Source organism: Pongo pygmaeus, chromosome 12, assembly GCF_028885625.2.
Source record: "Pongo pygmaeus isolate AG05252 chromosome 12, NHGRI_mPonPyg2-v2.0_pri, whole genome shotgun sequence".
In the NCBI taxonomy this organism is placed as follows: Eukaryota; Metazoa; Chordata; class Mammalia; order Primates; family Hominidae; genus Pongo; species Pongo pygmaeus.
In genome coordinates this window covers 110,048,525-110,061,638 of record NC_072385.2, presented here as the reverse complement: position 1 = coordinate 110,061,638, position 13,114 = coordinate 110,048,525, and the positions used below count along the sequence as shown (strand labels likewise).

The following is a 13,114-nucleotide window of genomic DNA, read 5'->3' as shown; positions in this document are numbered from 1 at the left end:
ACTTTGGGTGGCCGAGGTGGGCGGATCACTTGAGGTTAGGAGTTCAAGACCAGACTGGCCAACATGGTGAAACCCCGCCTCTACCAAAAAAAAAAAAAAATTAGCTGGGTGTGGTGGCAGGCGCCTGTAATTCCAGCTACTTGCTTGGGAGGCTGAAGCAAGAGAATTGCTTGAACCCGGGAGGCAGAGGCTGCCGTGAGCCGAGATCATGCCAGTGCACTCCAGCCTGGATGACAGAGCAAGACTTTGTCTCAAAAAAAAAAAAAAGAATTATTAATAGTCTTGGATAATCAAGCATTTTGTCAACCAATAAATTTTAATGAATTATACTACAAATATAGCAAAATGTATAATCTGTAAATATAAAAACAAGAAAGATTACATTTATAATCAGAAAAATATGTTGTTTCTTGTTTTTATTTTGAAAAATGTTCAAGAAAGGGTGTGTGTTCTTAAACGTTTGGTGTAATATATATCTTTTTTGTATGACACAATCCCTCAGACCCTCCTAAATACTCCAGTATTTACCTCCCAAAACAAGGGCACTTTGCTACATTACCACCATACAACCCACCAATCAGGAAATGAACATTGGTATAATACAGAGTCAAACCACAGACATATTCAAATTTTACCAAATGTCCCAACAACGCCTCTCTTTCAGGTGCAGGATCCTAAACAGAAACACATATTGCATTTAGTTAACGGACCTCCTCAGTCTCCCTCAATCAGTCTTTCCTTCTTTCCTTATCTTTCATGTCTTTGACAGTCAAGAGTACAGGCGAGCCAGGTGCAGTGGCTCACGCATGTAATCCCAACACTTTGGGAGGCCAAGGCGGGGCAGATCACCTGAGGTCAGGAGTTCCAGACAAGCCTGGTGAACCCATTTCCACTAAAAATATTTTTTTAAAAAGCTGGGTGTGGTGGTACACGCCTATAATCCCAGCTACTCGGGAGGCTGAAGCACAAGAATCACTCAAACCCAGGAGGTGGAGGTTGCAGTGAGCAACCACTGCACTTCAGACTGGGTGACAGAGCGAGACTCTGTCTCAAAAAAAATTAAAGAGTACAGGCCTTTCATTCTCTAGGATGACCCTCAATCTGGGCCCAGCTGATGTTCCTGATAATCAGATTCAGGCCACATATTCTTAAAAAGAATATACAGAAATGATGCTGTGCATACTATACCTATCCTTCCCATCCCTAGGGATGTTAACCCTCGTCACTTGGTCAACCTGGTGTCTGCCAGGTTTCTTCACTGTAAACTATGTAAAGTAACTATGTTTTCCTTTGTATTTGATTTACACATTATGGGGGATTATTTTGATAATTCACCAATATCCTGTTCCTCATCAAATCTCTACCAACCAGCCTTAGTATTCATTGACTACTCTTGCCATTATCAAATACCACAAAGATGGTGATTATCTAATTCCATCATTCCTTCTACATTTGTAGTTGGCATTTTAACAGAGAGCTTACCCGTCCCCCAAAATTCATTTATTCATTTATATTTTTATCAGTATCATGGATTCTTATTTTATTCTACAAATTATAATTTCCTACTCTATTTATTTTGTTGCTCAAATTATGTGAGATTTAGCCAGTGTGAGCCCCTTCAAACAATTCCTATGTCTTTTGACATATCCTCATCATTTTGAGTACTTCCTTACTTTCTGGCACAACTGAATTCTGTAGGCTTATTTTATACTTTCCCTCTCTGGCCCTAGATTAGCATTTCTCCAAGGAGCCTTGGTTCCTCTTAGTCAATGATAGTATTTAGAAACCAAAAGCTGGGCACTACATGTGCTCACTGTTACTGAGGTTTCACTGCAATTAAGTGCTCTCAGCAGAGAGAGCTAAGGAATATATAACCATATAAACATACACATACATATATACCTAAATCTCTTTTCTTTTTTGAGACAGAGTCTCAATCTATGTGATCATGGCTCACTGCAGCCTCTGCCTCCTGGACTCAAGCAATCCTCTAGCCTCAGCCTCCCAAGTAGCTGGGACTACAGGCACCTGCCATCATGCCCAGCTAATGTTTTGTTGTTAAGATGGGACCTCACTATATTGCCTAGACTGGTTTCAAACTCCTGGCCTCAAGCAATGCGCCCACCTCAGCCTCTCAAAGTGCTAGGATTATAGGTGTGAGGCACCACACCTCGCCCAGCAACTTTTAAAGGTCTGAACAAAACATATTTGCCACCTATTGTCTCTAACGGAGGCCACTGCATCTATGCAATAAGAATCTTGGTCTCCACATCTCTTTATCTTAACCCAGACACTCCTTTATACTGATTCCAGGTTTTTAGAAAATAACTCTTCCAACAAATTGCCAATTAAAAAAATCTTTGAATCCACCTATCAGTTGTAAGCCCTCCATCTTTCCCGTCTTTCCAGACTGAACTGATGTAGACCTCACACGTACTGATTGATGTCATATGTCTTCCTAAAATGTATACAATGAAGCTATAACTCAACCACCTTGGGCACATGTTCTCAGGACCTCTTGAGACTGTGTCTTGGTCCATGGCCACTCATATTTGGCTCAGAATAAATCTCTTTAAATATTTTACAGAGTTTGATTCTTTTTGTCAACAAGTATCTATAATCCTTTTCAATATGCTACCATATAGAAATATCTGTGGCCAGGCACAGTGGCTCACACATGAAATCCCAAAACTTTGGGAGGTCAAGGGAGGACGACTGCTTGAGGCCAGGAGTGCCAGACCAGCCTGGGCAACGTAATGAGACCTTATCTCTACTAAAAACTTAAAAATAAAAATTAGTTAAGTCAGGGGCAGTGGCTCATGCCTGTAATCCCAGCACTTTGCAAGGCCGAGGCGGGTGGATCACCCGAGGTCAGGAGTTCGAGACCAGCCTGACCAACATGGTGAAACCCCATCTCTACTAAAAATACAAAATTAGCCAGGCATGGTGGCCCATGCCTGTAATCCCAGCTACTTGGGAGGCTGAGGCAGGAGAATTGCTTGAATCCGGGAGGCGGAGGTTGCAGTGAGCTGAGATCATGCCACTGCACTCCAGCCTGGGCAACAAGAGGGAAACTCTGTCTCAAAAGAATAATCATAATTAGTTAGGCATGGTGGTATGCACCAGTGGTCCCAGCTACTCAGCGAGGGTGAGGTGGGAGGATCGCTTGAGCACAGGAGGTCAAGCCTGCAGTGAGCTGTGATCACGCCAAGCCTGGGCGAAAGAGCAAGACCCTATCTCAAAAAAAAAAAAAAGCCACAAGGCCACACTGGTACTAAAAGGCACAAAAGAAAAAATAATTGAAATTCAAATATGAGCATGTATATAATTAAGATGGTGTATTAGTTTTATAATACGCCATCACTTATTAGGTTAAGTTCCCAAGAAAAGCTAGCTAGCTACTTCCAAACTATATTCAGTACAGGGTGGAAAATCATTTAAGATATATTTCAATCTTATAACAATCCTTTGTCAGTCACCATACTATACTCAAATGAGTGTTTTTAAATTTAGTCCTTTCATTTTTTTTTTTTTCTCTGAGATGGAGTCTCGCTCTCTCACCCAAGCTGGAGTGCAGTTGCACGATCTCGGCTCACTGCAAGCTCCGCCTCCTGGGTTCAAGCGATTATCCTGCTTCAGCCTCCTGAGTAGCTGGGACTACAGGCACATGCCACCACGCCCAGTTAATTGTTGTATTTTTAGTAGAGACGGGGTTTCACCATATTGGCCAGGCTGGTCTCGAACTCCCGACCTCGTGATCCACCCGCCTCGGCCTCCCAAAGTGCTGGGATTACAAGTGTGAGCCACCGCGCCCAGCAGTCCTTTCATTTCTAATATGGTTTTCTTACTTTTTTTTTTTTTTTTTTTGAGACAGAGTCTAGCTCTTTCGCCCAGGCTGGAGTGCAGTGGTCTCAGCTCACTGCAACTTCCGCCTCCTGGTTCAAGCAATTCTCCTGCCTCAGCCTCCCAAGTAGCTGGGATTACAGGTGCATGCCACCATATCCAGCTAATTTTTGTATTTTTAGTAGAGACAGCATTTCACTGTGTTGGCTAGGCTGGTCTCGAACTCCTGACCTCGTGATCTGCCTGCCTCGGCCTCCCAAAGTGCTGAGATTAGAAGCATGAGCCACCGCGCCTGGCCTCTTACTTTTTATATTTTTATTATTTTATTTTATTTGAGACAGAGTATCATTGCCAGGCTGTTCTCAAACTCCTGACCTAAAGAGATCCTCCCACCTTGGGCCCACAAAGCACCAGGATTACAAGCATGAGCCACCATGCCCAGCTTTAGTTTTCTTTATACTAACTCATCCACTCCAACCTGGCATATTTACAGACTCCCAAGGTTAAAGTGTGCATTAAAGGTCATCTAACTGAATTACTAATCCAAGACATTCTTTACTCCAACTCCGGTCTGTGAACCAACAACATGGGCATCATTATTTGGGAGCTCATTAGAAATGTAGAATCTCAGGCTCCACCCTCAGACCCACTGAATCAGAAACCATTTTTAAAAGATCCCCAGGTGATTCATGTGCACATTAGAGTTTGAAAAGCATTATTATATAACATATTCAAGACGTAGTCACTGGACCGCCTGACTGCCACCATCATGAGTCGCATGCGTGCTCCTGGGAAGGGCCTGTCTCAATCGGCTCTGCCCTGTCACTGCAAGGTTCCCACTTGGCTGAAGCTGTCATCTGATGACATGAAGGAGCAGACTTACAAACTGACCAAGAAGGGTCTGCCTCCCTCACAAATCAGTGTGATTCTGAGGCTCATATGGTGCTGCACAAGTATGCTTTGTGACAGGCAATACAATCTTAAGAAACCTTAAGTCCAAAAGACTTGCGCCTGATCTCCCTGAGGATCTCTACTGTTTAATTAAGCAAGCAGTTGCTATTTGAAAGCATCTTGAGAGGAACAGAAAGGATAAGGATGCCAAATTCCATCTGATTCTGATAGACACCGACTGGCTCGATATTATTAATACAAGACCAAGCAAATTCTCCCTCCCAATTGGAAATATGAGTCATCCACAGCCTCTGCCCTGGTTGCATAAGTTTGTCTATGTATTCAAGTAATAAAATGATTGTTTATCAAAAAAAAAAAAGGAGTCACTGAGGAAGCAACATCATGTGTTTTAAGCTATAGTATATCTGTGATACAGAAACTAGTACCTATAAACTACTATACCAATTTAGATAGCCCAGGCCAGCATTATTCCTTCCAATCAAATTTGATCACTCGTCTTCAAGACCTATCTCAGGACCCATTTTTTTTTTCTTCATGAAATCTCCCTGAAGAATCTAGCCTAAATTAAGCTTACCCCTGCTACTAGTTGCAGCCCTGCTATACATTTGGGCACTTGATTATTTCAACTTAGCATTATATATTTATCATCTTTAAAGTGCCATGTCCAAGTCTTGAAATTCTAGCAAGATTTTAAGCTCCTAAATTACAAAAACATACCCTATTTTTTAAAATTCCACAACAAGGAAAAACAACAAACAAAATTTCTGGAAAGTTGTTCACAAATTATTAATAGAAATTATTAGGGGCAAGAAAGGAGGGCTCATGGTGAATTAAGTTTGGGAAACAATGAAGTCCAAGGCTTTTTGCTGCAAAACTTCTAAGAGTATTATGATAACATGCAAAATAAATCTCTAAGGATGGAATAAAGTATATAACATTTCACAAACTTATTTGATCAAGCTCTCTTTTTTCATGGAACATCTGCAGGTACTAGTTTCCCAAACATACTCTGGAAATAAGTACTATGTACCATTGAACTGAAGACAAAAAAAAAAAAAAAAAAGAAGTAAAATATTTGAATTTTTAAAATAATCCGAGTATACAGTTACTTGAATATCAATTTAAGTGAGTTTTGCACATTTATTTATTGGCCATTTGCATATTCTACTGGCTTTCAATTCCACTCAAAAGTATTTCTCAAACTGTTGTTTACATACTACCTGAATCAAAAATCACCTGCATTACTCATTAAAAATTACAACCTGCTGGACTGGAATCTCTGGAGGTGAAACGTTTTTAACGAGGGCTTCCAAATGATTCTTAGTACACAAAAGTCTGAGGACCTCTGGCATATAACATACTTGAAGTATAATACAAAGCACATCATCCTAACTGCTACAATGTACTGGTATATTTACTTTTTTGTCACGGGAGGGTTTCAATCTTGATTTGGCTCTATGACAGAGACCTCAGAATAAAGAGGATTACCAAAGACTCCTTCTCTCCAAAGAAATCTGGGGATTTAAATAAAGCAAGCAACCACGATGTAAACAGGTACAAAATAATTACTTCAGCACCATTTAATTAACTTCAAGCTTTGGGAAAGCTTCTACCTACAAACCTGATGCTAACAATTCACCCTTAATAGGATGATCATAACCCTCAACCTTAACTTTTTCATCTTCAAAGCATTTTACTAGCTAATGATAACCTAACCCTTCGAGAGAAGGCGTTACCAGTTTCATGACAAAGATATTTAAAAGATTATGCAATCTACCCACAGCCATTTAGCAATCTGTGTCAGAGTGACTATAATCCATGAGTAGGAAAAGTACCTCAGGCATAAGGGAAATAATTTCAGTTAACTAACATTTATTGAGGGCCTACTATGTACATAAGACGTGGAAGACAGTGGTAAAAAAGATGAATAAGAACTACTTGAGGCCAAGCACAGTGGCTCACACCTATAATCCCAACATTTTGGGAGACCCAGGCAGGAGGATCCTTGCGGCCAGGAGTTTGAAACCAGTCTGAGTAACACAGCAAGACTTGTCTCTTTAAAAAAAAAAAAAAAAAAAACCTATTTGATTTAGACTTTAAAGGATGTTTTCGGCCGGGCATCGTGGCTCACGCCTGTAATCTCAACACTGAGAGGTTGAGGTGAGCGGATTGTTTGAGCTCAGGGGTTCGAGCCCAGCCTGGGCAAAATGGCAAGACCTTGTCTCTACAAAAATATAGAAAAATTAGCCAGATGTGCTGGTCCACGCCTGCAGTCCCAGCTACTTGGGAGGCTGAAGTGGGAGAATCACCTGAGCCCCAGCAGTTGAGGTTGCAGTGAGCCATAATCGCGTCACTGCACTCCAGTCTGGGCAACAGAGCAAGACTCTGTCTCAAAAATAAATAAATAAATAAATAAATAAATGTTGTTTTCAAGTTTTCTATAGAAGTGGGAATATGTATTCTAACAACTTAATAATGGGGCACATAAAATACCAGAACACAATCCAAGGATGAGATAACTTCCAAGAGAAGTATAATAATAATAATGTAGCTCTCCCTCCTCTCCCTCTCCCTCTCCTTTCTTCGGTCTCCCTCTCCTTCTTTTTTCGGTCTCCCTCTGTTGCCGAAGCTGGACTGTACTGCCTGATCTCAGCTCACTGCAACCTCCCTGCCTCCGGCTCCCGTGACTCTCCTGCCTCGGTCTGCCGAGTGCCTGGGATTGCAGGCGCGCACCGCCAGGCCTGAATGGTTTTTGTATTTTTGGTGGAGACGGGGTTTCGCCGTGTTGACCGGGCTGGTCTCCAGCTCCTGGCCTCGAGTGATCTGCCTGCCTCCGCCTCCCAAGGTGCTGGGATTGCAGACGGAGTCTCGCTCACTCAATGCTCAATGGTGCTCAGGCTGGAGTGCAGTGGCGTGATCTCGGCTCGCTACAACCTCCACCTACCAGCCTCCTGCCTTGGCCTCTTAAAGTGCTAAGATTACAGCCTCTGCCCCACCGCCACCCCGTCTAGGAAGTGAGGAGCGTCTCTGCCTGGCCGCCCATTGTCTGGGATGTGAGGAGCCCCTCTGCCCAGCCGCCCCATCTGGGAAGTGAGGAGCGCCTCTGCCCGGCTAGGAAGTGAGGAACGTCTCTGGCCGGCCGCCCATCGTCTGGGATGTGAGGAGCGCCTCTGCCCAGCTGCCCCGTCTGGGAAGTGAGGAGCGCCTCTGCCCGGCCACCATCCCGTATAGGAAGTGAGGAACGTCTCTGGCCGGCCGCCCGTCGTCTGGGAAGTGCGGAGCGCCTCTGCCCGGCCGCCCCGTCTGGGATGTGAGGAGCGCCTCTGCCCAGCCGCCCCATCTGGGAGGTGAGGAGCGCCTCTGCCCGGCCACCCCGTCTGGGAGGTGAGGAGCGCCTCTGCCCGGCCACCCCGTCTGGGAGGTGAGGAGTGCCTCTGCCCAGCTGCCACCCCGTCTGGGAGGAAGTGAGGAGCACCTCTGCCCGGCTGCCCCGTCTGGGAGATGAGGAGCACCTCTGCCCAGCCGCCCCGTCTGGGAGGTGAGGAGCGCCTCTGCCTGGCCGCCACCCCGTCTGGGAGGAAGTGAGGAGCGCCTCTGCCCGGCTGCCCCATCTGGGAAGTGAGGAGCGCCTCTGCCCGGCCGCCACCCCGTATGGGAAGTGAGGAGCGCCTCTGCCTGGCCGCCCCGTCTGGGAAGTGAGGAGCACCTCTGCCCGGCCGCCCCGTCTGGGAGGTGAGGAATGCCTCTGCCCGGCTGCCACCCCGCCTGGGAGGAAGTGAGGAGCACCTCTGCCCGGCCACCCCGTCTGGGAGGTGAGGAGCACCTCTGCCCGGCCGCCCCGTCTGGGAGGTGAGGAGCGCCTCTGCCCGGCCGCCCCGTCTGGGAGGTGAGGAGCGCCTCTGCCCGGCCGCCACCCCGTCTGGGAGGAAGTGAGGAGCACCTCTGCCCGGCCGCCCCGTTTGGGAAGTGAGGAGCGCCTCTGCCCGGCCACCCCGTCTGGGAAGTGAGGAGTACCTCTGCCTGGCCGCCACCCTGTCCGGGAGGAAGTGAGGAGCACCTCTGCCCGGCCGCCCAGTCTGGGAAGTGAGGAGCGCCTCTGCCCGGCCGCCCTGTCTGGGAGGTGAGGAGCGCCTCTGCCTGGCCGCCACCCCGTCTGGGAGGAAGTGAGGAGCATCTCTGCCCGGCCGCCCCGTCTGGGAAGTGAGGAGCGCCTCTGCCCGGCCGCCCGGTCTGGGAAGTGAGGAGTGCCTCTGCCCGGCCACCCCCTCTGGAAAGTGAGGAGTGGCTCTGCCCAGCTGCCCCGTCTGGGAGGTGAGGAGCGCCTCTGCCTGGCTGACACCCCGTCTGGGAGGAAGTGAGGAGCGCCTCTGCCCAGCCGCCCCGTCTGGGAGGAGGCAAATCAAGGACCAGATGCTGATCCAATTGTACCTCAACTACTGATGTTATTTCTTCCACACCAAATTCAAGGTCTCCCTAGGACAAGTGTAACCATGGGCACAATGTCAGAATCTTTGAGGGCTGCGTATCACTCAGCAACTAAAATAAACAACTATACCAAGATCTGTGACCTCTACCAAAAAAAATAAAATAAAAATAAAAATAAATAATAATAATAATGTAAAATGCTACAGAAATTAAATAATGAAAAGATATAGTCATCCCCACTTAAGCAACTTTTTTAATTCTAACCTCTTTGAAAGATAATTTCTTTCAATTTGTAAAAACCATTTTCTCCTTGACTTTTACAGTCCCTTAAACCATACTCATCAGCTACCATAAATAGTGACTATTATTCTGTCATAAATCTTAAAAAGTGAGGCAAAAGAACTTGAGAATAACTAGAAATGAATAAATGTTGCTCTGGTTTTCAAGGAAGGCTTCATGCCCAGATCTAAATTTGTCAGAAATCTAAAAGCTGGATGTTAATCTAAAAACAAAAAGAATGAAGCCAAGTATAGCATTTAAAAATGAGAGATGCATGGAACTAAGTGAATTAGCAGACCACTAGATTAAATCAAAACTTGATGATGGCCTCATTTAGAATTGGGAAAATCAGAAAGAAGAAATTTAGTCCAGAAAACAAAATAACTAGATTAGCGATATCAGTGCTGTATTCAAAATAAATACAGTAAGGGCAGGTATAAAAAGTGCTGGTTGTTGTTGTTGGTGATGATGGTAGTGGTGATGGTGGTGGTGGTGGTGTGGGGAGCCAGGGAACAGGTGATGACGGGAGAAGTATAATGCTGAATTAAAATTGGAAAGTTAGTTTGGAATTATAGCCAGAAATCTAAGGAGAGGTCTATCAGGCTATGGGAAACACAACTCTGAGATGAAGTGAGTTAAGGAGCAGAGACAGATATGAAACATGGTCATAAAAGAAAATGATCATAGGTAATGTACAGAATATAAAAACAGAAGGGCAGAAGTCAAAACCTTAAAAAAATGCCTAATTAATGAGGATAAGCACAAGAGATGTCATAAAAATCAGAGACAAATATAGTCTCTCACTAAAACAAGAGGAGTTAAACTGCTCCAAAAAGACTTAACAGAAGAAAGCTGATAAACCTGAGGATCTGTAAGTAAGAGATCATTGTAACTTCTGACAGGGCAATATCTGTGAAATGCGGGGTGGAAAACACTAGGTGAATAATGGAGCAAGTGGTAAGCAAGTACAGGTGATGACTACAGAGCTAGTCTTACAAAAGTGTCAGAATCAAAAAAGAAAGAATAGTTTAGAGTTGGAGGAAAGGATTTTCTTTCTTTTTTTTTTTTTTTTTTTTTTAAGAAAAGACAACCTGGCTTCTTATAGAAAGAAGGGAACTATAAGAGAGAATAAAACAAATTATTTAAAGAGTAAGTAAATGATGAGAGAAAATGCCTCAAAGAGACAAAGAAAAAACAGAATAGGAACATTTTCCCCCAAGTTAGATCAGAAAATATATGGGTGCAATCAATCTCTTCTGATTTCCTTATAGGACAGGCTTTTTGTATACTTTTTTTTTTTTAACAAGTATTCCTGTTTTCACAAGAAAACTTAGAAGTGCAGTCAATTTCTTTTTCTTTCATTTATAAAAGGAATGCACAGAGGCAGTGGTTACCATGACTGCAAAAAACAAAACTCTGCACTGCTATTTATTTATTTAGGGCCAACACTATTCTACAAAGTCCTGAAATGGCAAACATATAAAATGTTCTAAATTTTCCTCAAATATTCCAAGAACAAGGGCTTACTAGTTTAGTATTTCTAAGCAATCATCATGAAAGAATACAGAAAGAGAAAAAAATACATAGAAGTGACCTGTTTAGGAGACACAGAAAGATTAAAAAATAGTCTATAATAATTTAAAATGCACTTTTCTTCCACATAAAAATTTCTAAAAGGTAGTTTCTAAAAATCTGAAAATATTACATTATTTAAAATAAGAAAGAGACAATGTGGGTACTGAAAAATGCCACATGGTCAGGCATGATAGCTCATATCTATAATCCCAACACTTTGGGAGGCTGAGGTAAAAGGATCACTTAAGCCCATGAGTTCAAGAAGAGCCTGGCCACGAAGGAGACTCTGAGACTTGTCTCTACAAAAAGTTTAAAAATTAGCCATGTGTAGTGGCACATGCCTGTGGTCCCAGCTACTCAGGAAGCTGAGGCAGGTGGATCGCTTGAGCCAGGGAGGTCCAGGCTGCAGTGAGCCATGATTACACCACTGCACTCCAGCTTGGGTGACAGAGTGACACCCTGTTTCAAAAAAAGAAAAAGAAAAGAAAAGAAAAATGCCACAGACTTTGAAGTTGTACAGACAGGATCAATCTTACATTGCAGCACTACCACTATAACTCAGAAACTACTATTTACCTCATGAGATTGTTAGAAGAATCAAGGAGGTAGTGTAAGTAACAAATTTTATACCTACTGTTTCACAGTAGATACAATCTCAAGAATACTTGTTTGGCTTTATAGAATTAATGTAACTTCATAAGTTTATTAATTACTTTCAATAATTCATTCCTTCCACAAACAAAATTTATTAAGTGCCTGTTTTTGTGTTAGATACTAAAGATACTTAGCACTAAGGTAGTCCCTGCCTTTCATGGAAATTAAAATTTAACTCCTTAAATTAGCTGGTAAAGGTATATGAAAACAGTACTGATAGTGAGAGGTGACAGCGTGCTGGCAGTCCTCACAGCCCTCGCTCGCTCTCGGCGCCTCCTCTGCCTGGGCTCCCACTTTGGCGGCACTTGAGGAGCCTTTCCGCCCACCGCTGCACTGTGGGAGCCCCTTTCTGGGCTGGCCAAGGCCGGAGCCCACTCCTTCAGCTTGCAGGGAGGTGTGGAGGGAGAGGCGTGAGCAGGAACCGGGGCTGCGTGCGGCGCTTGTGGGCCAGCTGGAGTTCCGGGTGGGCGTGGGCTTGGCGGGCCCTGCACTCAAAGCAGCCAGCCAGCCCTGCTGGCCCCGGGCAATGAGGGACTTAGCACCCGGGCCAGCAGTTGCGGAGGGTGTACTGGGTCCCCCAGCAGTGCCAGCCCACCGGCGCTGCGCTCGATTTCTCGCCGGGCCTTAGCTGCCTTCCCGCGGGGCAGGCCTCCGGACTGCAGCCCGCCATGCCTGAGCCTTCCCCCGCCTCCGTGGGTTCCTGTGCAGCCCGAGCCTCCCCGAGGAGCGCCGCCCCCTGCTCCAGGGCGCCCAGTCCCATCAACCGCCCAAGGGCTGAGGAGTGCCAACGCATGGCGCAGGACTGGCAGGCAGCTCCACCTGCAGCCCCGGTGCGGGATCCACTGGGTGAAGCCAGCTGGGCTCCTGAGTCTGGTGGGGACGTGGAGAACCTTTATGTCTAGCTCAGGGATTGTAAATACACCAATTGGCACTCTGTATCTAGCTCAAGGTTTGTAAACACACCAGTCAGCACCCTGTGTCTAGCTCAGGGTTTGTGAGTGCACCAATCGACGCTCTGTATCTAGCTGCTCTGGTGGGGCCTTGGAGAACCTTTATGTCTAGCTCAGGGATTGTAAATACAACAATCGACACTCTGTAGCTAGCTGCTCTGGTGGGGCCTTGGAGAACCTTTATGTGTAGCTCAGGGATTGTAAATACACCAATCGGCACTCTGTATCTAGCTCAAGGTTTGTAAACACACCAATCAGCACCCTCTGTCTAGCTCAGGGTTTGTGAGTGCACCAATTGACACTCTGTATCTAGCTGCTCTGGTGGTGCCTTGGAGAACCTGTGTGTCCAAACTCTGTATCTAACTAATCTGATGGGGACGTGGAGAACCTTTGTATCTAGCTCAGGGATTGTAAACGCACCAATCAGCGCCCTGTCAAAACAGGCCACTCGCCTCTACCAATCAGCAGGATGTGGG

The 13,114-nt window shown here is 45.2% G+C and overlaps 1 protein-coding gene and 1 pseudogene across 2 annotated transcripts in view; one reads left to right on the top strand and one right to left on the bottom strand.

Annotated features, from left to right (window-relative positions):
- ATAD2B (ATPase family AAA domain containing 2B) overlaps positions 1-13,114 on the bottom strand; it is a 174,967-nt gene that overhangs the window by 142,581 nt on the left and 19,272 nt on the right. The window lies entirely within an intron of this gene.
- On the top strand, positions 4,613-5,062 carry LOC129030816 (small ribosomal subunit protein uS15-like; annotated as a pseudogene).